This window comes from Dipteris shenzhenensis, chromosome 13 (genome assembly GCF_047967505.1).
Source record: "Dipteris shenzhenensis isolate YYH24624 ecotype China chromosome 13, Dip_SZ_1.0, whole genome shotgun sequence".
Lineage (NCBI taxonomy): Eukaryota > Viridiplantae > Streptophyta > Polypodiopsida > Gleicheniales > Dipteridaceae > Dipteris > Dipteris shenzhenensis.
Window position 1 is genome coordinate 42,578,035 of NC_141608.1, and position 24,040 is coordinate 42,602,074.

Below are 24,040 nucleotides of genomic sequence, written 5' to 3' on the forward strand. Positions count from 1 at the left end.
TACTCATCCTAGATAGTCCAAGCTACATGCTTCCTCCATGCTTCATAGGCATTATAGCATTTTCAACAGTTTAATAATCTCATTCACAATGCCATTTGTGTAAGTTTTGGATCTCAAATTCAAGCTCACAATGTTTAGATTAGTTTAGACACCAAGTTTGTCAAATTCCATTGAGAAATGCATAAGTACAAATCGAGTAAGTTGGCCATATGAAACAAAAAATGGCTACACCCAATCATGCATTGGCCCTATCTTCCACTACTCTCTTTCCACTTTTAAGATTCTATAGTTTCTTTTGAACATTATCCTTAGCAATGAGCACCATGTGAAATTTGCTCTTTCAATCATGTTGTGCAATTGAAGTATGCATTGATGTAGTCTTGATATTTAGTATCAAGGATGTGCACATCAATACCCTTCCATATTAACGGTCTAGGAATAAAACCATTTGGTACAATTCCACCATCCATCCAATATACTTCTACCATATTTTGTATCAAGGAGGGATACTTTGGTTTTTGTTGGTCCACACAATGACAATCCAAGCTTTGCATTTTTTTTTTAAAGAATGATAGCTCAAGAGACTTCTTATGAATTTTGAGTGGAGGACCTCCATAATTATGCAAAAATGGAGACAAGTATAGACTATAAGACCTCAATGCCAGTCCTTTCTTGATAATTTAGGTCATTGCATAGCAAATTACCATGGAATACATTTGCAAATACACCCCCAAATAACAATGTGAGACTAGAAATTAATGCATCCTTCTATGATCTCATGACAAGACCACAAATGTTGATCTTTGTTGCCATACCAAAAGACCTTGTATGACAAATTGTATAAGCTCAATAATCCTTGACATTGCGAGCTCCTATAATTCATCAAAGAAGAACACATATGGATTTTAGTGTACCACATGCATTCAATAAGACACGTGTTTTACCTTAACTTTGGAATAAACATTAATAGGATTAAAATAACAAGAAGGGTTTTGAATTCAACGAGCGGTTAGTTCATAAGTAAAGAGGGATGTTTTTATGGGGGACAAAAGTTTAGTTTCTCAAGGTTTCTAAATATCCCTTGAATGTACATGACACATGGGGTTTCTTAGTGTTGCACCCCTCAAGGATCTCCCAACCATCACTACTCATTATTGTGAATAGCTCTCTATCAAATCTATTGATCATTGAGATCAAGTTCATAGCATCATTTGACAAGTCAGTATCATAGGAGAAAATCTAAAATTATTATTGACTATATCTCAAAGTCAGTAATAATAATAATGTCAAATAAGAATCTTTAATCTTGACTAGTTGGTTGACCATTTCCTCCAAGTTTCTATGCTTTTCCTTTGTTTCAAAGAATTTTTTAATGTTTAAATTTTTTGGCATTTATAATTTTATCCAAAATAAATCTTAAAGGCCTCGAAGGTCTCTGCCAAAGGATAGACTCATTGTCCTTATAATTGTTTGCTTCCTTTTTGCCATATATTCTAGTCCCTCATAGGATATCTTTCAAGTTTCTAGATTCATATACCATGCATATATCCACTATACATTGGAAGATTTTATCGTCACAATACACAAGGCAAGTATGGTCATTACATTTGAAAATTGGCTTTCCTCAAACCTTGGGAACTTGTTAGCACATTATTCACCATATCCTTCAAGTAATAATAAAATCTTGCCTACTTTGATAGAAATTTACCTATAGGCCTGTTGTTGTTTATTGCTTGTGGCTTCCCACCCTTACCCATAAATCCTTTTCTTTTATGAGAGCTTTTGAAAGAGTTACCTTTTTCTTCATTTTGTACTGTAGATTATTCAACATTTGAGATTCTAAAATATACTTTGAGTCATCTTGTCCATTCTGCATGCTTCAAAAAAATATTGCCATCAATGGAGTCAAGCTTATATCTTTCCAAGTGATATTTCAAGATACCATGTTTTTCTTTGCCTCACCATCCTTGTATATGCTCTCACATACTACTACTTCACAAACTCTGTCACTTTGTTTCAAGAGCTTGCATACTTTCAAAAGTGCTATTAGTAATACAAATCATCACTTTGAGATCTCCTAGATAACATAGGATATAAACTGATGTTGGTTGCCATGCTCCATGCAAATTGCTATGGTCAACTATTTTTTATGTCATTTGGATCCAAATGTTTTTATTAAATATGAGCGACCCATAGCAAAAGAGTGATGAAATTGGGCCTTTAGATAATATTCCCCCAATGAAAAGGATTCAACCATAGCAAAAGAGTGATGAAATTGGGCCTTTAGATAATATTCCCCCAATGAAAAGGATTCAAAATTTTATGAATAGTGGGAAAGGGAGGAGTGCTTCATGGAGGGATGTAAACTTTAAGGCAAGGGGAGGGGTAAAGAGAAGAGTGATTAAAGAGGAAGTCCCTCTATAAGGGGAGAGGGCCATTTCCATCTTACCCCATCATATTTATGAGGGTACAAATTCAAAACTCTTGCTTACTTTCACAACATCTTTGTGTAGCTTAGTGGTAAGACCTCACAGATGTCTTGAGTTTGTATGAAGTTGTAACGCTTTTCTTAAATTGCCCTTAGCTTAATTAGGTACTCCACCTTTACACCTAAGAAGTCAATTACTAGGCCTTTGAATTACCTTTCTCCTTACATGAAGATAGATGTATTGTGAGGGGTGGATGCTGACACGATGCTGACACATGTTTGGCGCTTGCATGGCATGGTAGTTGTAACTGATCTTCCTTGGTCACAATGGGGATCCTATTCAAAAATCTCATGGGAGCGCTCCCAATCTCTTCCACAAATATCCATCACAACTAGAGTTCAAGAAGTCCGACACTACAACCACTGCCCCTATTTTTCATTCCATCCGCACAAAAAAGTAACACCCAATCAAAATGGCAATTCGCAGGCGATCACCAAAGCAAATAGCTTGCATCAACAAAGCAGTAAAAGAAATGCTCGACAAGAAAGTCATTCGACCTTAGAAAAGTCCTTGGGCTGCTGAACCCCATCTTACCAAAAAAGCTAATGGAGAACTCAGGGTTTGTATTGATTATCGTCCACTAAATGAAGTAACTATCCATGATGTTTATCCTTTGCCTCATATGGACAACCTGTTGGATCAATTGGGTGCTTCAACATACTTCACTTCTCTTGACTTGGCTACTAGCTATTGGCAAATTCCAATCAATCCATAAGATGCAGAGAAAATAGCATTTAGGACTCCTTCACGCCTTTATCAATTCGAGGTCATGCCATTTGGTCTATCGGATGCAGCTAGCACGTTTCAACATATGGTCGATCTCATCTTTTTTTATCTAATTTAGAAAAAAGTTTTGGTTGTCTATCTTGACGACATTCTGATTCACACCGTTACCTGGGAGGAGCACCTCGAAGTTCTGGAAGTTCTTCGATGCCTCCACAAATACAATCTGAAGCTTCAGTGGTCCTACAAAAGTTCAAGCAATAACCCACTATCTTGCACCTCAGAATCTCAAGAAACTTCAATGATTCCTGGGCATGACAAATGCAATATTAAGGTTTCTACCTTAGTATGTGCAGGTCACTCATCCTCTTCGTCATCTCTTAAAAAAGAATACAAAATTTGTTTGGACACCTGAATGTGCTGCAGCCTATAATAAGTTGAAAGTGTTGATATCAACCACAGCTGTTGTCAAGTACCCCAATTTTGAAAAACCCTTTCTTTTAAGAACTCATGCTTCTAATGAAGATTTGGGAGCAATGTTACTTCAAGAAGATGTTGGCGAATTACGACCTGTAGCTTTCATCAACAGAGCACTAACTTCAGCTGAACATAATTACTCAACAACAGAAAAATAATTGCTTGCTATTTTTTGGTCTTTCTCAATTTGTTTCATCCGTATCTCCATGGCACAAATGTCATTGTAGAAATAGATCATCGGCCATTGGTCCCTTTACTTAAAAAGAAGCACCCCCCAAGCAAATTAATGTGCTAGATCTTAACATTACAAGATTATTATTTCAAGTTGCAGTATACACCAAGAAAAAGTAATATAGTAGCTGATGCTTTATCTCATGTTCACAAAGTACAACAAGTCCAACATGTAAACCCCGACTTACCTCCCTCCATCATTCCTAACTCGTCATCCCCACAGATCTTAATTCCCAATTTCCACCTCAAATTTCAGACCTAGTCATTCCACCAAAGTTCAAAGATGCAAATCAATGGTACCAACATCTTCAACAAGTTCAGCCCATACTCCGATCAGCTATGCTACACAATGTTCATCTTGCACAGACACGACAACAACGCTACTACAACAACGGACGTGAAGATGTTACCTATCATGAAGGTGATTTGGTTTCAGTTTACTACCCTGTACGCAAAAAGGGGTTATCCGAGAGCTTTATGCACAATTGGATCGGCCCATATAAAATCCTAAAGCGACTCCAATGCTACACATACAAACTACAGCGAATATCTAATGGAGCTCTTACTTGTGCTCATGTATGCCACATAAAACCATTTGTAGGATTTTTAGTTAAGGGGGAGGTGTGAGGGTGGATGCTGACATGATGCTGACACGTGTTTGCCGCTTGCATGGCATGGCAGTTGTAACTAATCTTGACTATAAATAGAGGAGGCTGGCCTGTTTTAGGGTAGAAGCCATTCACGCTAGATGTGAGCATTTCACAGTATGGAATAATTAGTGGAGTCAAGGGGCCTTTACAATATATGTATGGAATATTATCTACGGCAAGGACATATGTCTTAGGCCATCACCAAGATGCACAAACTTTATTTTCTTAATACGAAAAAGGGTTGACTCTTTTGAGTCAAGCATCATGTTCTATAGAACACAAGAAAGGAAAAAAAACGATAATAAAATTTGATACTTTTACAAATATCACATCGTCAGATTGCTGATTCAAAGGAGTGCTTGAAGATGTTCCACGTAAAAACATTATTATTTTCTTAATATGAAAAAGGGGTGACTCTTTTGAGTCAAGCATCACGTTCTATAGAACACAAGAAGAGGAAAACAAGTTGAATACATTCAAAAGGCTTGCCCTGGAAGCTGAGAGAGAGAAGAAGAAGAAGAAGAAGAAGAGAGAGAGAGAGAAAGGGGAGGAAAAAAATGGGGATAAAAATTGCAAGCAAGAAGAAGAAGAGAGAGAGAGAGAGAAAGGGGGAGAAAAATGGGTGGACAGCCAATCACCCGTTTGCACGAGTCAACAAAGAAAATCCACCACCCTACCACTGGCCAGCCCCGAAGAAGTGCTTAAAGATGTTCCACGTAAAAACATCCGGCCTGACAATGTTCGCTCCTACGTCCTTTTAGTTGGGTCCTCCGTCGCCGAGAAGCTCCCACAAGGACGATCAGCCTGAAAAGACGAACAAGAGAACAGTCACAATGCATGGAACTGGGCGGACGAATCAGCCTGCGAGGAGATTAAGAGATTATTGGACTTTACAAGCGATTCCTGCTTCCAAGGGATGACCGTTCGCAAATGTGAAATGGCTTGGAAGGTCGGGCAATCCGGTCGCCTTCTTAAGGAAGTCAAATCTCGTTGTCGAATATTTTTACATACAGGCGTACATCAGCGACTGGCGAGGGCCGGGAATAAGGATGGCTTCCTCCACGTACGGAGCTGGAATACGACGAGCGAAACAGCACTGCTTGATCTCCTCCCCTCCACGTTTTAAGCGTCTGCCCTGTTCTCGATCGAGCAGCCCTCCACCCTCTCTGCAGTCCTCTCAACTTTCCCTTCATCTCGTCCCTCTCTCCGCCTACCTCCCTCCCTTTGTATAGCGATGGAAGATCCCTCGGAACCCGCCAAGCCCAATCAGCGCACAAGAGATCTTCTTAGAGCAGATCACAGGCCGAGTCCAAAGAGAGGGGACATTTTGCGCGGCATTATACGTTCAAGTTGGAAGAGACTGATCCTCTCAATTGCCAAATGTTTACAGCCTGGAGAGAATGTCTGCCGCTGAACCCGGGAGAGAACGGAGCAAAAGATAAGCGTTAATGCTCAAGGAGTCCTTGTGAAATGAGGACTCCACAGCCTCACGCAGGCTGAGTTAGCGTGGCTATAATGCGATTTTTTTTTTTTTTCTTCAAGCATTTCTGCACGCATTTCTGTGTGCTTTTCATTCAAGGAGTCGTCCGAGAGTACTGGTCTAAGAACCAGTGGCAACTTCAAGCCATGAGAATAGACTCCTTATCTCAAACTTGTATTACATTTACGACCTTGGACTATTTGCCTTGAAACCCGGCGCATTGTTCTGTCTCCAAAGATTGGCTGAAATGCTTTTGGTGCCATTTATCTTTTCCAAAGCATGACTAGTTCTTCTACCAAGACAAAAACCTAAGGAAACCCGTTCAAAATGGCATTCACAAAACGTCTTCAATAATCAAACCTCACCATCAATTTGCTCTCAGGCTCATGTGGCAAGCCCTCCTAGGCCTCTCTCTCTCTCTCTCTCTCTCTCTCTCTCTCTCTCTCTCTCTCTCTTTGTGTTACCTATCTAATTGTGCATAAGAATTTCCTTGTCACTTTGCTTGCTTTGCTATCACATCATGCATAATTTTTTAAAATTTTATGATAGCTATATTTGAGGCAAACGATCCCCCAAATTGAAAAGAATAATGAGGAGGAGAGGGATGGAAAGGCAAGGGCTTAAAAAATATGATCCCCTTCCCATGTATTTATGAGGCTAAGAATTTAAGACCCGTATAGAGTACTTCTTTCACAACATCTTTTTTTAAAATAAAATAAAATAATAAAAAAAGAGCCATATATATCAAGGCTAGTCAGGGTCCAAAGAAAGACTAGGGTACAAAAATTAATTGATAGAAAAAAAAGGCCACACAACTTCAGCGTATGCTACAACCAACCAACGATATAGGCAGCGATCTGGAGAAGGTTCCTAATAACCACAGGGTCCTCGTGAGTTAACACCCAACCCAGATCTCTTAAGATCCCCCTAACCTAAATGGCAATTGACGTTTGTTTAAAACCCACTTCCTTAGCCACAATGAACACGAGATTGTTGCGAAATTCCAACATGGCAATCAAAATCGTTGCACGAACATATGGCCAGTGGGCAACAACTGAGGATGGAAGGTGCATATCCTCCCTTAGAAGAACTAAGCTTCACCTCAGTCTAATATAGTACATTGCCATGATTCCCGCCTTTCGGACTTCCAATCTCTACCTTTTGCCATACTTCATAGGAAATTGAGTAGTACCACATAAGGTGACTCATAACTTCCACATAGAGGACACATGGGCAACATTGGAAGGTGTTTCGATAGCTTACCTTTGGTAGGAAGCCATTGATGAATCAATTTCCATAGTAAAACTGGACCTTGCCTGGCACATGGTTTTTCAAAATCTTATGCAACCTTTGAAGCCACCATGCATGACCCCTTCTCACTGCCCATGTCTTGTTTAATTTGGGGATGAGAGACCCATCTTGCATCAGGTGTTGATAAACAAATCTGGCCAAGATTTTTCTAAGACAGATTTGGCCCAGTGCCCATCTTCCCTTCGTGATGGCGAGGCGACGGTGTTAGAAGCCCATTAGTAGACTCTAGCAGTTCCCTTTTTCCAACTCTAATCAGAGATCAGTTGCCTATTCGATCAACTATGAGCTAGTCTATTGATCTAGCATCCCACAAGTCATCCCATGACCTCAGACCTTTAGTGTGCCCTAGCTATATCATGAATCCCAAATGGTTGGGGTTGAATTCCTTCATCAAATGCTCTTGAGCAAGCTCAAGTCACCTTTCAAACCTTTGCGACCTTTCTAAGTGAGAAGGGAAATGCCCTCTTTCCTTGTCAACAATAACCCTGATGCCAAGTTGGACCCCACTACCCACAAGGGGAAGCCTGATACCAAATGCTCATACCAAGAGAGACTAGCCCAAGTTCTCACCCCTCGACCCTTACCTTTCTCAATTATTTATGTCCATGGCAAGTGATCCTGGAAAAGGAGGGGGAGCCATTTGTAGATGAGGTATTTGTTGTGTACTCTTACATCTAGTAGGCCAAGTCCAACATGAGTCAGGCACCTTAAGGGGGTCCCACAGAATGTGTTGCATTCCCCCCGCCCCCCCCCCCCCCCAAATTCAGCACATAGAAAGGAAAGCATCACTACAAGGCACAGGCCATTTTCCGACGGAAATATTGACCTTTTTTACACTAAAAAGTTTTTTTAATGGGCGTAAAAGTTGCTATTTGCGTCGCTATTAACGTCAAAAAAGAAATGTCACTATATAGTGACACTGGTAAAGTGTCGCTATATAGAGACCCTTAATGAAACTTTTAAAAAAACATTAGTGGGGCTAAAGAGGGCCACAGCAAGTCCTATTTTGCCCCACTAATGTTTTTTATTTTGCATTACAAAAGAATGTTTACAACCACACAGGCGAGATAAAACTCTCAAACATTGTTTGTTATAAATTTTCCCTTGTAAAAGGGGTGATACAAAATCGCTCAAACGAGCCAAGAGATAGAAGCATATACTGCATGCCAAAGTATATACAACCTTGTTTATTACGAAATTTCCCTTTCAAAAAGGGTGATACAAAATTGCTCAAACGAGCCGACATACAAAAGCATATACATGCCGAAGTATATACAAACTACTACTGATACTACTACTGCTGCTGCTCATCTGAATTGTCGTCGTCGTCGTGCTAGCCTGATCCTTGGCCCTTGTGAGCTATGCTTGATCCCTGACATCAAAGCCGTGTCGCTCCCAATGCATGGGATGAAGAGGCAGAAACCCCCACCACATACACCATAGCAAAATGGAGTAGCAGAGCGCAAGATGCGCGTCATCTGCGAAATGGGCAGGAGTATGATGAAAGGGAAAGATTTGCCAAAGACTTTCTTGGCTGAAGCATGTAACACGGTAGTTTACAGTCTGAATCGTAGCTACACGAAGGCTATGAATGGAATGACTCCATAGCAGGACTTTTCTGGTAAGAAACCTTCAGCTGCACATTTCAGAGTTTTTGGATGTGACTGTTTTGTGCATGTCCCTAATGCTAACAGGAACAAATGGGAACTAAAGAGCCGGAAGTGTATTTCCTTGGGCTACAGTGAAGAGGCGAAGGGTTACCATCTCTATAATCATGTTACCAAGAAGGTAATAGTAAGTCGTGATGTAGTCTTCTCAGAATAGCCGCATCAATTGGAGGAGGATGCTTCCTTTCCAGACAACCAGGACCAGGATATCCATCTAGTACAACCACCAACAGCAGACCGAACTCCCCCAACGGTGCTTGGGAGGATTCAAGATAAAGAAGAGGAAGAAGAGCCTGCGGAACCACAACGGCAACGGCCATTCCCGAAGTGGGTAAAGCAGCTTTTGGACGACAGAAAATCTGCAGCCATTGAGGAGGAACCATCCAAACACCGCTTGTCCAAGAGATTAGAGGAGCAAAGAAGGGCGCAGGAACACTTGGTCAACTATGCTTTGATGACAGAGGTGATCCGTGCTAAAGAACCCAAGTGTCTTGAAGAGGCACAGGGTGATGATAGGTGGATGGAGGCTATGCAGTCGGAGTATGGCTCCATAATGAAGAACAACACTTGGGACCTTGTGGATCGACCACCAAAATGCAAGGTCGTCGGCACCAAGTGGGTGTACAAGACCAAGTACAAGTCCGACGGCACGTTGGATAAGTACAAGGCTCGGATCATGGCAAAAGGATTTGCACAGGTACATGGTTTTGATTATCAGGATACTTTTGCTCCCATAACTCGACCAACCACAATTCGCAGTGTTTTGGCTTTAGAAGCACAAGAAAGTTGGCCCGTGTTTCGGATGGATGTAAAATCCGCCTTTCTGAATGGAGATCTCAAGGAGGAAGTATACGTGGAACAACGACCAGGTTTTGTGATCCCGAGTTCAGAAGGTAAAGTCAATAAATTGAAGAAGGCACTTTACAGGCTGAAACAGGCCCCACGAGCGTGGTACCAGCGGATTGATGCCTACTTTCTACAAAACGGGTTCAGGAGGAGCCCATCTGATGCAAATTTGTATCACTACAGAGAAGGAGGCAGGTGTATGATTATGGTCCTTTACGTGGACGACCTTGTCATAACAGGGAACCATGAAGAGAAGATCTCACAGACAAAGCATTTGCTAGGAAGAGAGTTTGAAATGACAGACCTCGGACTGATGCATTTCTGTTTGGGGATTGAAGTTTGGCAAGAGCCAAAATAGATCTTCATCTCACAGCTGAAGTATCCTAGAGAGATACTGAAGGCATTTAGCATGGCTGAGTGCAAGACAATTGGCACCCCTATGGAGGTTGACGTGAAGCTCTCAAACGAGGATTCATCACCACTGGTGGACGAAGCGAAGTACAGAAGGCTTGTGGACAGCTTGATTCACTTGGGCAACACGCGGCCCAACATCAGCTTTGCGACTGGTGTACTAAGCAGGTTTTCCAATAAGCCCCAAGAGAACCATTGGAGGGCAGGGATGCGGGTGCTGAAATACATCAAAGGCACACTTGATTATGGCATCACCTATACCAAGGGCAACATCTTGACCGGATTCTGTGACTCGGATTGGACAGGAGACGTGGACAGCAGGAGATCAGTGACAGGTTACTGTTTCTCACTTGGATTTGGAGCTGTGTCATAGGTCAGCAAGAAGCAACCCACAATTGCTCTTTCTTCTACTGAGGCTGAGTACAAATCAGCATGTTTTGCTTCTTGTGAGGCAGTGTGGTTGAGGAGGATTTTAGGGGACATGGGTGCAGTGCAAAACAAGCCAACGCAGTTATCATGTAACAATCAGAGTTGCATGGCGATTGCAAAGAACCCTATGTTCCACGCTTGCATAAAACACATTGAGATTCAATATCACTTTGTACGCGAGCTCATCATGGATGGAGAGGTCAACTTGGTATACTATTCGACTATAGAGAATGCTGCGGACATCTTCACGAAGGCTCTTGGAAGAGACTTGTTGGAGAGGCATCTTCATCGACTTGGCATTGGGCTAAAAAAGTAAGTTCACTTGCGGGTGGACATTGAGGGGGGGTGTTAGATATCAATGCTCCATTCTCGTGTAACTACGCGGGAACCAGCTAACTCTACTTGTAAGCCCCCCATATGAGGAGAAGGCATTTGAGTAGCTCAGTTATCTGGTAGGTCCTGGTTTGTTGGACACCAAATGGGGGCCATGTGTGGCCTGATGGCTGGATGGCTTCAGATAGAGTTGGCACACTACCAACTAGGCTACATGCAAGTGCGGGAAGGCATCCCATGACTGACCGCACTGAGGGTAGATGAAGCATTTCCCAGGGCAGCCCACTTTCGGGTTGCAGGGCTTGTTTGGAGCCCCAGATGATCTCGGATGGCTGTGGGCCGAACGTAGATTAGTTGCTCTATTCTACGCCACGGTTCTATCGTGTGGTCGGTGGCCTATTTCACCAACCTCCAGTCGGCCGATTTGGGCAGTCTGGGTTAGTCTCCCAATTGAGTCTAGCCAACTATGACTGGTGGCTATATAAGAGCAAGCCCATGAAGCCCATAATCATCACTGGCTACAACAACCCTGATTCCTTAGCATCTAGCCTCCGTCCTCTACTGTTTCCAGCACGCCATCGAAGCTTCTCACACAGGAGCACACGGCTGAGAGGCAGTGCCATCTATTGTATCAGTTTTATAGTAATCAAATTTTTGATTCTCCATACTATCTACTTTTCTCTCTTGCATATGAGATCCTGTTATCTGTTGAGCACAGAGGTTGTATTGTTTTCTTACACCCCTTTCTTTTATTTTCACATCCTCTTTCTCCCCTCTCTCTCTCTCTCTTATTTCCCCGCTTTTCTCCTCTCTCCCCTCTCTTTTCTCCTCTCTTCTTCCTCCCTCTTATTTCCTCTCTTCTCCCCTCTCTTTCCCTCTCTTCTATTTTTCCTCTCTTCTCTTATTTCCTCTCTTTTCTCCTCTCTTTTTCCTCCCTCTTTTCCCCTCTTTCCCTCCCTCTGCCTCCCCTCTTTCCTCCTCTCTTTTCCTCTCTTTCCCTCTCTTCTCATATTTCCTCTCTTTTCCCTCCCTCTTTTCCCTGTTTCTCCCCTCTCTTTCTCCTCTCTTTTCTCTCTTTTCTCCTCTCTTTTCCCTCCCTCTTTTCCCGTCTCTTTTCCCTCTTTCTCCCCTCTCTTTTCTCCTCTCTTTTCTCTCTTTTCTCCTCTCTTTTCCCTCACTCTTTTCCCCTCTTTTCCTCCCTCTTCCTTCCCTCTCTTTCCCTCTCTTCTCTTTTTCCCTCTCTTCTGCCCTCGCTTCTCCTCTCTCCTCTTATTTCCTCTCTTTTCTTTTCCCCTCTCTTTTCTCCTCTCTTTTCCCTCCCTCTTTTCCCCTCTCTTTTCCCTCTTTCTCCCCTCTCTTTTCCTCTTCCATCCTCTCTTTTCCTTCACTCCTCTCCTTTTCCCTTTCGCTTATTTTCACATCCTCTTTCTCCCCTCTCTCTTTCTCTCTTATTTCCCCTCTTTCTCCTCTCTCCCCTCTCTTTTCTCCTCTCTTCTTCCTCTCTCTTATTTCCTCTCTTCTCCCCTATCTTTCCCTCTCTTCTATTTTTCCTCTCTTCTCTTATTTCCTCTCTTTTCTCTCTTTTCTCCTCTCTTTTTCCTCCCTCTTTCCCCCTCTTTCCCTCCCTCTTCCTCTCCTCTTTTCTCCTCTCTTTCCCTCTCTTCTCTTATTTCCTCAGCTGCGGGAATCGACCCTGGATAAAAGGCTGGAAAATTGGTGCATGCAAAGAAAAAGCTGGCGGAAGGTCCAGTATATGTACGGAGTTTGAAAATAGCGCCTCCTACAAGCACCGCTATTAAGCCATTGGCGATTGGCGACAGAGCACTCCTTTTACATTTCAAGCGTCTTCCCTCTCTCGATCAAGCAGCCCTCAATGCCCCCTGCATTCCTCTCAACTTTCCCTACATCCCTCGCTACCCTGCCTGCCTACCCCCATTTTGCACAGCGATGCAACAGCCCTCAGAAGTACCCGCCAAGGCTTTTACACAAAATCAATGCACTACATATCTTTTTAAGGCGTATATTCAAACGCTCATTCCAATGAGAGGGGACATTTTGCATGGCATCATACATTCAATTTGGAACAAGATGATTGTACAATGCTTCCAGCCTAGAGAAGATGTCTGCCAAAACGGGCTGAACCCGGGAGAAACGGATAGCTTGCAGCTCAGAAGAAAGCATTAGCAAACGATTAGAAGTTCAAGAAGCTCAAACAAGTGTAGCTGCACGCGTGGCCTCGTTGCAATTTAGGAGGGATTAGATGAGCCAGTCGCTCAGTTTTCTGTAAGGTTCATGTAGTGATCTTGAGAGCGAATATCTCTAGGTGCCTGAGGATATGAAGTTCGCTTTCTTCGTCCCTCGCCTAAGCTAGCCACTGGTAATGTCATTTTTAGACTCTTGTCCTTCGTGTATTCCCTGCTCAAAAACTGTAAGATTATAAGTCCCTTTGATCACCCATTTCGGACTACTTGAACTTCTTGGAAATGATTATGTCTTGGCGGTGAGAACATGTAACAACATGGTGCACTCGCACATAAATTCATCGTATGTCATACATTCGTTGGTTGGAAAGGTTAATTTTAGACACATAACACATATCAGAGAAAGAACACTTTTGAATTCTCTGATCATGACAAGATTTCTCAAACTTTACTAGCGCTTAGCATGCTCAAATGTGTAATGGTTTAATTAAAAACCTTAAACAGAACCATCTAGGGGATGGCATGATCCATGTATGGTTCACGTACGTCACATCTTTTACATTCAGATTGGTAAAGTTTTGTTTTGTATTGTATGCCTTCCCTATAAGACTCAACAAGAACTATCCCTTTCTAACATTCCATGCTCAAATTTATAATGGTTTAATTAAATAATAAAAAGCTTAACAAAACTACCTAGGAGATGGCATGATCCATGTATGGTTCATGTATGTCACAACCGTTACATTCAGATTGAGGTCAATGGTAAACTTTGTTTTGTAGTGTATGCCTTCCCTATAAGAGTCAACAAGAACTAGCCCTTTCTAACTCCTTTCTAAGTTATCGATTATTGTAGCAATGCTCCATCAATGTTAGCCTTGCATTTGTTTTAAATGCTACCTTGCTCAATCCAAAAGCATGAAATTAGCCCATAAGAGACATAAGAGCCCTTATGATGGAGTTATGATCGTGGTAGTCCATTGGCAGTCAAAGGAACGTGATATTAAATTGATAGGATGCCATCCACTACATAAAAATACCTTTTTACATCATTTGTTATGGCTGTATTTTATTGTTTGAGAAAGAAGAATAAATGGGTGTGGTTGTATATTGTACATCAATGGTTAAAGTTGTATATTTTTGTTTGAAAATAAGACTATATTCGTGTTTGCTTTACTACAAGGTTTTGAATGGACCATGATGGAAAATGTATTTTGTGTAGGGTACACTACTTCAGTAAACTAGTCCCTTGACTTTCCAATTCACGTATGCCATCAATAAAGGACAATCTTACATAGCCAATAAAATTTTACATTAAACATTAAAATTTTACATTGCTACACATGTTGAATAACATTCTTAAATGATGGAGATTAAGATATCATTAGCTTCTGAGCACCTAATATGGGAGGAGTTCCTTGTTCTTTTCTAGAGGCCCATTAACTCATCAACTCTTTTGAAATCATTTCATTCTATAATAGATGCTGACTATTTCATGACACCACATTGACAAATGAATAGAAAGAGAATTTTGACTAAAGAGGATCCACAGATATGCATGCCTACATGCATGCGTATGTGCATGAACGTGTGCATTGGGGGTGAGGGAGGTCTGACATACAAGGTAATTTCTTTGTTAATAAAATCCCTTGGTACCTTCATTATCTATTTGGAATGTTAGGTGAGGGAGAGGTACCGAGTTGACCTCCTCATTCTTTTATAAAAGGCCCATATACACTTCTTTTGGGGCACAATGCTTGTTACATCTTGTGATATGCTAAAGTAATCCAAGTGTGTAAAAGGGTATATAAACGTTTTAGGAAGACTTGTAGGTGCAAGGTTTAAGGTTACATGTAGGAGGGCCTTCTTATTGGAAAAGAAGCATAGAGAATCGTGTCTTCTTATAAAATAATGATCCCATCCAATACTCATATAAGCTCATAAACAACTGGGGGAATTTACAAACATTTAAGATTAAATATTGCTTTTTGTTTTGCAACTTTCAACAAATGTAGTGACTCTTATTGTTTGTAATTTCTAACTCTTTGTGTTATATTTCATTACCAAGAATCACTTTAGGATTTCAACACAACTTATAATTGAGATTCTTCACATTTATGCAAGCGTTCCATGAGTGCAACAATGAGCTTTTGAGGGTGGATTATGCAAGTTTTGATGGGTGTTATAATGACCGTTTCAAGTTGGATTTCCCTTTTTCATCACACACATAAATCTGCCAATGACCCCTAGTCCTATCTAGGACCTTAGTATATGATGATCTAGCTTGAGTACCAAATGCTTCATTAATATGTGTAAGACAAAGATACTAGGGAGGACATGTTAAAAAGGTTCCCCAAATGATCTTGAAATGTAGAAGTTAAAGATGTTGAGGTTAATTGACAAGGAGAGTAAACTGAAGAGAGTCCAATTTCTCTTCTATTGAAATCTATTTACAAGAATCTTCTTAGATAAAGGTTTTTTATTGTGGTTTCCAATGTGTCCTTCCTATTATGCTCATGCACCTCTTCAAGGAACAAGGGGGTGCGGTGGAAGTGCATGAAATTCAAAATGGGCCTTCTTTTGACATTGAAAAGCTTCGTCCTAGAATAGATTTTTATTTCCAAAAATAAATCATATATACGTACCTTATATGGAAAAACTAAAAATACTCCTTTTTCTTTTGACATGGAGAATTTCGAAGCATTGGTTATTGACAAAGAAACACCCCTTACATTTAGGGGTGGGGTGGCACAACTATTAGTGGGTGCTAGGCAATAATGAATGAGATTGTGATAAGGTTAGTGATTGTCGTCCATACAAAATAGATATATTGGTAGTGGATTCAATCTAACTACATGTTTTCACGCTGGTATCAGATACCATTGTAGCATCGTTATAGGAATATTAAATTGCTCCTTATTCTGCTATGATGCTTTCTCTATCATTGAGTTGATCCTTTTTTTAAGCTTTGCTTGTGTCGCTTGTTCCAACAGTCTATTTTCAATCGAAGTAGCTTTGTTGAACCATGCGTTAGCTATAATCGTAGAGTATCATTGCATGTGATTGTTGTAAATGGATTGCAATCAGTGATGTATGTAGTAGTCTTGGTGGAGAGCCTCATCGCTTCCATTGAGAATTCAAAATACAAAAGCGGGGGACAGTAAGAGCAGGAGAAACAATAAACCTAGCATCGATAAAAAGCAGTATATGGAAGCATATGCACTCTAGCCTGCCATGTACTTTCTAGACTGAAATCTTGCAATCACCAAACTATGCACTTGGACTTGGCATTTGTTTTTTAATACAAAGAGGAGAGTCGCTTTTAAAGCACCCAAAAAGTAATGTCCCAGATATGTTTTCTTAGTCCACCTTATCTTGCATATACCCCCATGGTTGCACCATCCTTTTTATCCCTATTTGGCATCCTATCTAAGGTCAAATTTTGATTTTAAATTAGCATTGAATCGGCATCATAGTTTGTGCTTGGAAAAAATCTAGAGTTTTGTTTAAGATGAAAAGTTCGTGAACCAAGGCAAAAGACTTCTTTGATGTGTCAGTTTTAAAATGCAATGAGTTTTCTCACATAACAAGACATTATGTCTATTATCAAACTTAGAATTTGGTGAAGAGAAACAAGGTGAATAAAGAAAGTAGGAATTTAAATTAAGTGGAAATGCTAGTCTAAAGATCATTCTATAAAATGACCCATGGTTAGCTTTTAGGAGATGATTTTAACCTATTGATTGTTGTTTGAAAATTTTAAAATGAAGCCGCCATCGTGGTCTAAATGTTAAAGAACATCGATCAAAGTGTGAAACTAATCCATTTTTTCTAGAAAAAGATTCTAAATTTTTGTGAAGACCAAGTATAACATACCAATGCAAATTGTGCTATAAACACTAGCATAAGGGTAGGAAGATGTCAAGGTCCCAATGTTGGTGTGATCAAAATGAGTTGTTGACGTGGAATGGATTCATGCTAGAATCAGTCCATGTGATGACGGTCTGAAGTCAATAGAGTCACTAGAGGGAAAGCTCATAGAGAAGGGAAAGTTAACTCTAAAAGGTCAAACTTGAAAAGAAACCTTTTGTAATGTTCCATTTATCAAAATAAATCTTGGGGGAATTTGCTGCCTCGCAAATTCCACGCATTGCGTTTCCACAAAGAATCAACGCGAGTCGCATCGACAGAACATTCACTTTACAGTGTTAGGAATCACGTGCAGATTCTCATTCCAGCGAACATTCACTTTACAGTGTTAGGAATCACGTAAGTCAAGTAGAATGAATCTACCTACAGCTGCAGCAGTAGCAGTCAGCGAGCGGATCAAACGTCGGAAGCGCTCAAACGATGATAGCTCAGCCCGAAACATCTCATCTAGCTAGCCTACACTTCATAGCTGGATAAAGCTTTCGATTAAGCAACGAGAAACTAACCAGATGATTCAAATGAAAATTTACCGGGGACGATTGAGTTAATTTAAATGAAGTCATTGTCAACCTGCGGGAACCCGCACTGGATAGAAGGCTGGAAAATTGGTGCATGCAAAGAAAAAGCTGGCGGAAGGTCCAGTACACGTACGGAGTTCGGAAACAGCGCCTCCTACAAGCACCGCCATTAAGCCATTGGCGATTGGCGACAGAGCACTCTTTTTACGTTTCAAGCGTCTTCCCTCTCTCGATCGAGCAGCCCTCAACGCCCCCTGCATTCCTTTCAACTTTCCCTGCATCCCTCGCTCTCTCCGCCTGCCTGCCCCGATTCTGCACAGCGATGCAAGAGCCCTCAGAAGTACCCGCCAAGCCTTTTGCACAAAATCAGTGCACTACAGATCTTTCTAAGGCGTATATTCAGAGCCTCATTCCAACGAGAGGGGACGTTTTGCGTGGCATCATACGTTCAATTTGGAACAAGATGATTGTGCAATGCTTGCAGCCTAGAGAAGATGTCTGCCAAAACGGGCTGAACCCGGGAGAGGACGGACAGCTTGCAGCTCGGAAGAAAGCATTAGCAAACGATTAGAAGTTCAAGAAGCTCAAACAAGTGTAGCTGCACGCGTGGCCTCGTTGCAATTTAGGAGGGATTAGATGAGCCAGTCGCTCAGTTTTCTGTAAGGTTCATGCAGTGATCTTGAGAGCGAATATCTCTAGGTGCCTGAGGATATGAAGTTCGCTTTCTTCGTCCCTCGCCTAAGCTAGCCACTGGTAATGTCATTTTTAGACTCTTGTCCTTCGTGTATTCCCTGCTCAAAAACTGTAAGATTATAAGTCCCTTTGATCACCCATTTCGGACTACTTGAACTTCTTGGAAATGATTATGTCTTGGCGGTGAGAACATGTAACAACATGGTGCACTCGCACATAAATTCATCGTATGTCATACATTCGTTGGTTGGAAAGGTTAAGATTAGACACATAACACATATCAGAGAAAGAACACTTTTGAATTCTCTAATCATGACAGGATTTCTCAAACTTTACTAGCGCTTAGCATGCTCAAATGTGTAATGGTTTAATTAAAAACCTTAAACAGAACCATCTAGGCGATGGCATGATCCATGTATGGTTCACGTACGTCACATCTTTTACATTCAGATTGGTAAAGTTTTGTTTTGTATTGTATGTCTTCCCTATAAGACTTAGCAAGAACTATCCCTTTCTAACATTCCATGCTCAAATTTGTAATGGTTTAATTAAATAATAAAAAGCTTAACAAAACTACCTAGGAGATGGCATGATCCATGTATGGTTCATGTATGTCACGACCTTTACATTGAATGATAAACTTTGTTTTGTAGTGTATGCCTTCCCTATAAGAGTCAACAAGAACTAGCCCTTTCTAACTCCTTTCTAACTTATCGATTATTGTAGCAATGCTCCATCAATGTTAGCCTTGCATTTGTTTTAAATGCTACCTTGCTCAATCCAAAAGCATGAAATTAGCCCATAAGAGACATAAGAGCCCTTATGATGGAGTTATGATCGTGGTAGTCCATTGGCAGTCAAAGGAACCTGATATTGAATTGATAGGATGCCATCCACTACATAAAAATACCTTTTTACATCATTTGTTATGGCTGTATTTTATTGTTTGAGAAAGAAGAATAAATGGGTGTGGTTGTATATTGTACATCAATGGTTAAAGTTGTATATTTTTGTTTGAAAATAAGACTATATTCGTGTTTGCTTTACTACAAGGTTTTGAATGGACCATGATGGAAAATGTATTTTGTGTAGGGTACACTACTTCAGTAAACTAGTCCCTTGACTTTCCAATTCACATATGCCATCAATAAAGGACAATCTTACATAGCCAATAAAATTTTACATTAAACATTAAAATTTTACATTGCTACACATGTTGAATAACATTCTTAAATGATGGAGATTAAGATATCATTAGCTTCTGAGCACCTAATATGGGAGGAGTTCCTTGTTCTTTTCTAGAGGCCCATTAACTCATCAACTCTTTTGAAATAATTTCATTCTATAATAGATGCTGACTATTTGATGACACCACATTGACAAATGAATAGAAAGAGAATTTTGACTAAAAAGGATCCACAGATATGCATGCCTACATGCATGCATATGTGCATGAACGTGTGCATTGGGGGTGAGGGAGGTCTGACATACAAGGTAATTTCTTTGTTAATAAAATCCCTCTGTACCTTCATTATCTATTTGGAATGTTAGGTGAGGGAGAGGTACCGAGTTGACCTCCTCATTCTTTTATAAAAGGCCCATATACACTTCTTTTGGGGCACAATGCTTGTTACATCTTGTGATATGCTAAAGTAATCCAAGTGTGTAAAAGGGTATATAAACGTTTTAGGAAGACTTGTAGGTGCAAGGTTTAAGGCTACATGTAGGAGGGCCTTCATATTGGAAAAGAAGCATAGAGAATCGTGTCTTCTTATAAAATAATGATCCCATCCAATACTCATATAAGCTCATAAACAACTGGGGGAATTTACAAACATTTAAGCTTAAATATTGCTTTTTGTTTTGCAACTTTCAACAAATGTAGTGACTCTTATTGTTTGTAATTTCTAACTCTTTGTGTTATATTTCATTATCAAGAATCACTTTAGGATTTCAACACAACTTATAATTGAGATTCTTCACATTTATGCAAGTGTTCCATGAGTGCAACAATGAGCTTTTGAGGGTGGATTATGCAAGTTTTGATGGGTGTTATAATGACCATTTCAAGTTGGATTTCCCTTTTTCATTATACACATAAATCTGCCAATGACCCCTAGTCCTCTCTAGGACCTTAGTATATGATGATCTAGTTTGAGTACCAAATGCTTCATTAATATGTGTAAGACAAAGATACTAGGGAGGACATGTTAAAAAGGTTCCCCAAATGATCTTGAAATGTAGAAGTTAAAGATGTTGAGGTTAATTAACAAGGAGAGTAAACTGAAGAGAGTCCAATTTCTCTTATATTGAAATTTATTTACAAGAATCTTCTCAAAAGGTTTTTTATTGTGGTATCCAATGTGTCCTTCCTATCATGCTCATGCACCTCTTCAAGGAACAAGGGGGTGTGGTGGAAGTGCATGAAATTTAAAATGGGCCTTCTTTTGACATTGAAAAGCTTCGTCCTAGCATAGATTTTTATTTCCAAAAATAAATCATATATACGTACCTTATATGGAAAAACTAAAATACTCCTTTTTCTTTTGACATGGAGAATTTCCAAGCATTGGTTATTGACAAAGAAACACCCCTTACATTTAGGGGTGGGGTGGCGCAACTATTAGCGGGTGCTAGGCAAAATGAATGAGATTGTGATAAGGTTAGTGATTGTCGTCCATACAAAATAGATATATTGGTAGTGGATTGCATCTAACGACATGTTTTCATGCAAGGGTGAAAGCCCCATTTGGATGGTGGAAGGGGCATTTGAGCGGTTCCCATGTGATAGTCAAAGTGGGCATTCAAATCACGGATGGAGCCAATAGTGGCGATTTGGGTCTTTAAAAAAATGCTTGGATCGATTTGGCCTCCTTGGTCACACTTTCCTTGAATGGAGAACCTCAACTTTGGGCAACGCATCCACCCTCCCTCCCATCCCTTGATGCATGTCTCTCCTCCCTATCTCTGCCCTGCCTCTACGTTGCTTCTCCCTGCTCCTGCTACAAACTACGCCGCAAATCCAAAAGAGCAGTTGTTGGGCATGGGAACTGACGATGGGGCGGTAGTGAGGGGAACCCCAAAGCCACCAATGTCTAATGGGAAATCTCACAACAAGGGAAATGGCACTTTTTCCCCTGCCTAGAAACTGGCCCTAAGAGGATTGTAATTTGTTCACTACAGACTATTGCAAAAGTTAGCAGGTGTCATTAGAGTGAGGCTAGTAGTGATAGTATGTAGCAAATGATGAACGTGGATGTTGCAAAATGATAATTGCTGATGTGCAATTCAACAACACAATGGAAGCATCCCAAGAACTTACCTCAATTAAACTGCTCCATTCAAGCAGGTGTTCAAGCGATAGTGACTATAAATGGAACCAATGCAAAATGATAAAATAATGTGGGATTTATTCAAAGAGCATTGTATATGTATGAATTTATATTTTTCTAGTGCATCTATTCATGCATGAACTAAGCTATGGATTTCACCAAATATCAAAATCTTAAAACCATCATGCACTAGCTGCATAAGTCTCGACTACATTTTTCAAAAAAATTTCCTTTTTGACTAAATGAGAGAAATTTATTGAGCTTGTCCTCAAAGGTATGTGCACAATTGTAGCATAGTATTGGATACCCCTAAACCATAGCAAAGGTTCTCAATTGGTAACCCCTTTGGTTAGTGGGAAGCTCAAGTAGTGCCTTGCAATAAAAAATTGCTTTCATATATGTGTAGAACAATTAGTTGATGTTTATAAAAAATTTTGGACATCCTATACTCATCCTAGACAATCCAAGCTACATGCTTCCTCCATGCTTCATAGGCATTATAGCATTTTCAGTAGTTTAATAATCTCATTCACAATGCCATTTGTGTAAGTTTTGGATCTCAAATTCAAGCTCACAATGTTTAGATTAGTTTAGACACCAAGTTTGTCAAATTCCATTGAGAAATGCATAAGTACAAATCGAGCAAATTCCATAATAACGGTCTAGGAATAAAACCATTTGGTACAATTCCACCATCCATCCAATATACTTCTACCATATTTTGTATCAAGGAGGGATACTTTGGTTTTTGTTGGTCCACACAATGACAATCCAAGCTATGCATTTCTTTTTAAAAGAATGATAGCTCAAGAGACTTCTTATGAATTTTGAGTGGAGGACCTTCATACTTATGCAAAAATGGAGCGAAAATGGAGACAAGTATAGATTATAAGACTTGAGTGCCAGTCCTTTCTTGATAATTTAGGTCATTGCATAGCAAATTACCATGGAATACATTTGCAAATACACCCCCAAATACCAATGTGAGACTAGGAATTAATGCATCCTTCTTTGATCTCATGACAAGGGCACAAATGTTGATCTTTGTTGCCATGCCAAAAGACCTTGTATGATAAATTGTATACTTAGCTCAATAATCCTTGACATTGCGAGCTCCTATAATTCATCAAAGAAGAACACATACGGATTTTAGTGTACCACATGCATTCAATAGGACACGTGTTTTACCTTAACTTTTGAGTAAACATTAATAGGATTACAATAACAAGAATGGTTTTGAATTCAACAAGCGGTTAGTTCATAAGTAAAGAGGGATGTTTTTATAGGGGACAAAAGTTTAGTTTCTCAGGGTTTCTAAATATCCCTTGAATGCACGTGACACATGGGGTTTCTTAGTGTTGCACCCGTCAAGGATCTCCCAACCATCACTACTCATTATTGTGAATAGCTCTCTATCAAATCTATTGATCCTTGAGATCAAGTTCATAGCATCATTTGACAAGTCAATATCATAGAAGAAAATCTCAAATTATTATTGACTATATCTCAAAGTCAGTAATAATAATAATGTCAAATAAGAATCTTTGATCTTGACTAGTTGGTTGACCATTTTTTCCAAGTTTCTATGCTTGTCCTTCTTTCCAAAGAATTTTTTAATGTTTAAATTTTTTGGCATTTATAATTTTATCCAAATTAAATCTTAAAGGCCTCGAAGGTCTCCGCCATAGGATAGACTCATTGTCCTTATAATTGTTTGCCTCCTTTTTTCCATATATTCTAGTCCCTCATAGGATATCTTTCAAGTTTCTAGATTCATATACCATGCATATATCCACTATACATTGGAAGATATTATCGTCACAATACACAATGCAAGTATGGTCATTACATTTGAAAATTGGCTTTCCTCATATCTTGGGAACTTGTTACCACATTATTCACCATATCCTTCAAGTAACAATAAAATCTTGCCTACTTTGATAGAAATTTACCTATAGGCCTGTTGTTGTTTATTGCTTGTGGCTTCCCACCCTTACCCACAAATCCTTTTGTTTTATGAGAGCTTTTGAAAGAGTTACCTTTTTCTTCATCTTGTACAGTAGATTATTCAACATTTGAGATTCTAAAATATACTTTGAGTCATCTTGTCCATTCTGCATGCTTCAAAGAAATATTGGCATCAATGGAGTCAAGCTTATATCTTTCCAAGGGATATTTCAAGATACCATGTTTTTCTTTGCCTCACCATCCCTGTATTTGCTCTCACATACTATTGCTTCACAAACTCTGGCACTTTGTTTCAAGAGCTTGCATACTTTCAAAAGTGATATTAGTAATACAAATCGTCACTTTGAGATCTCC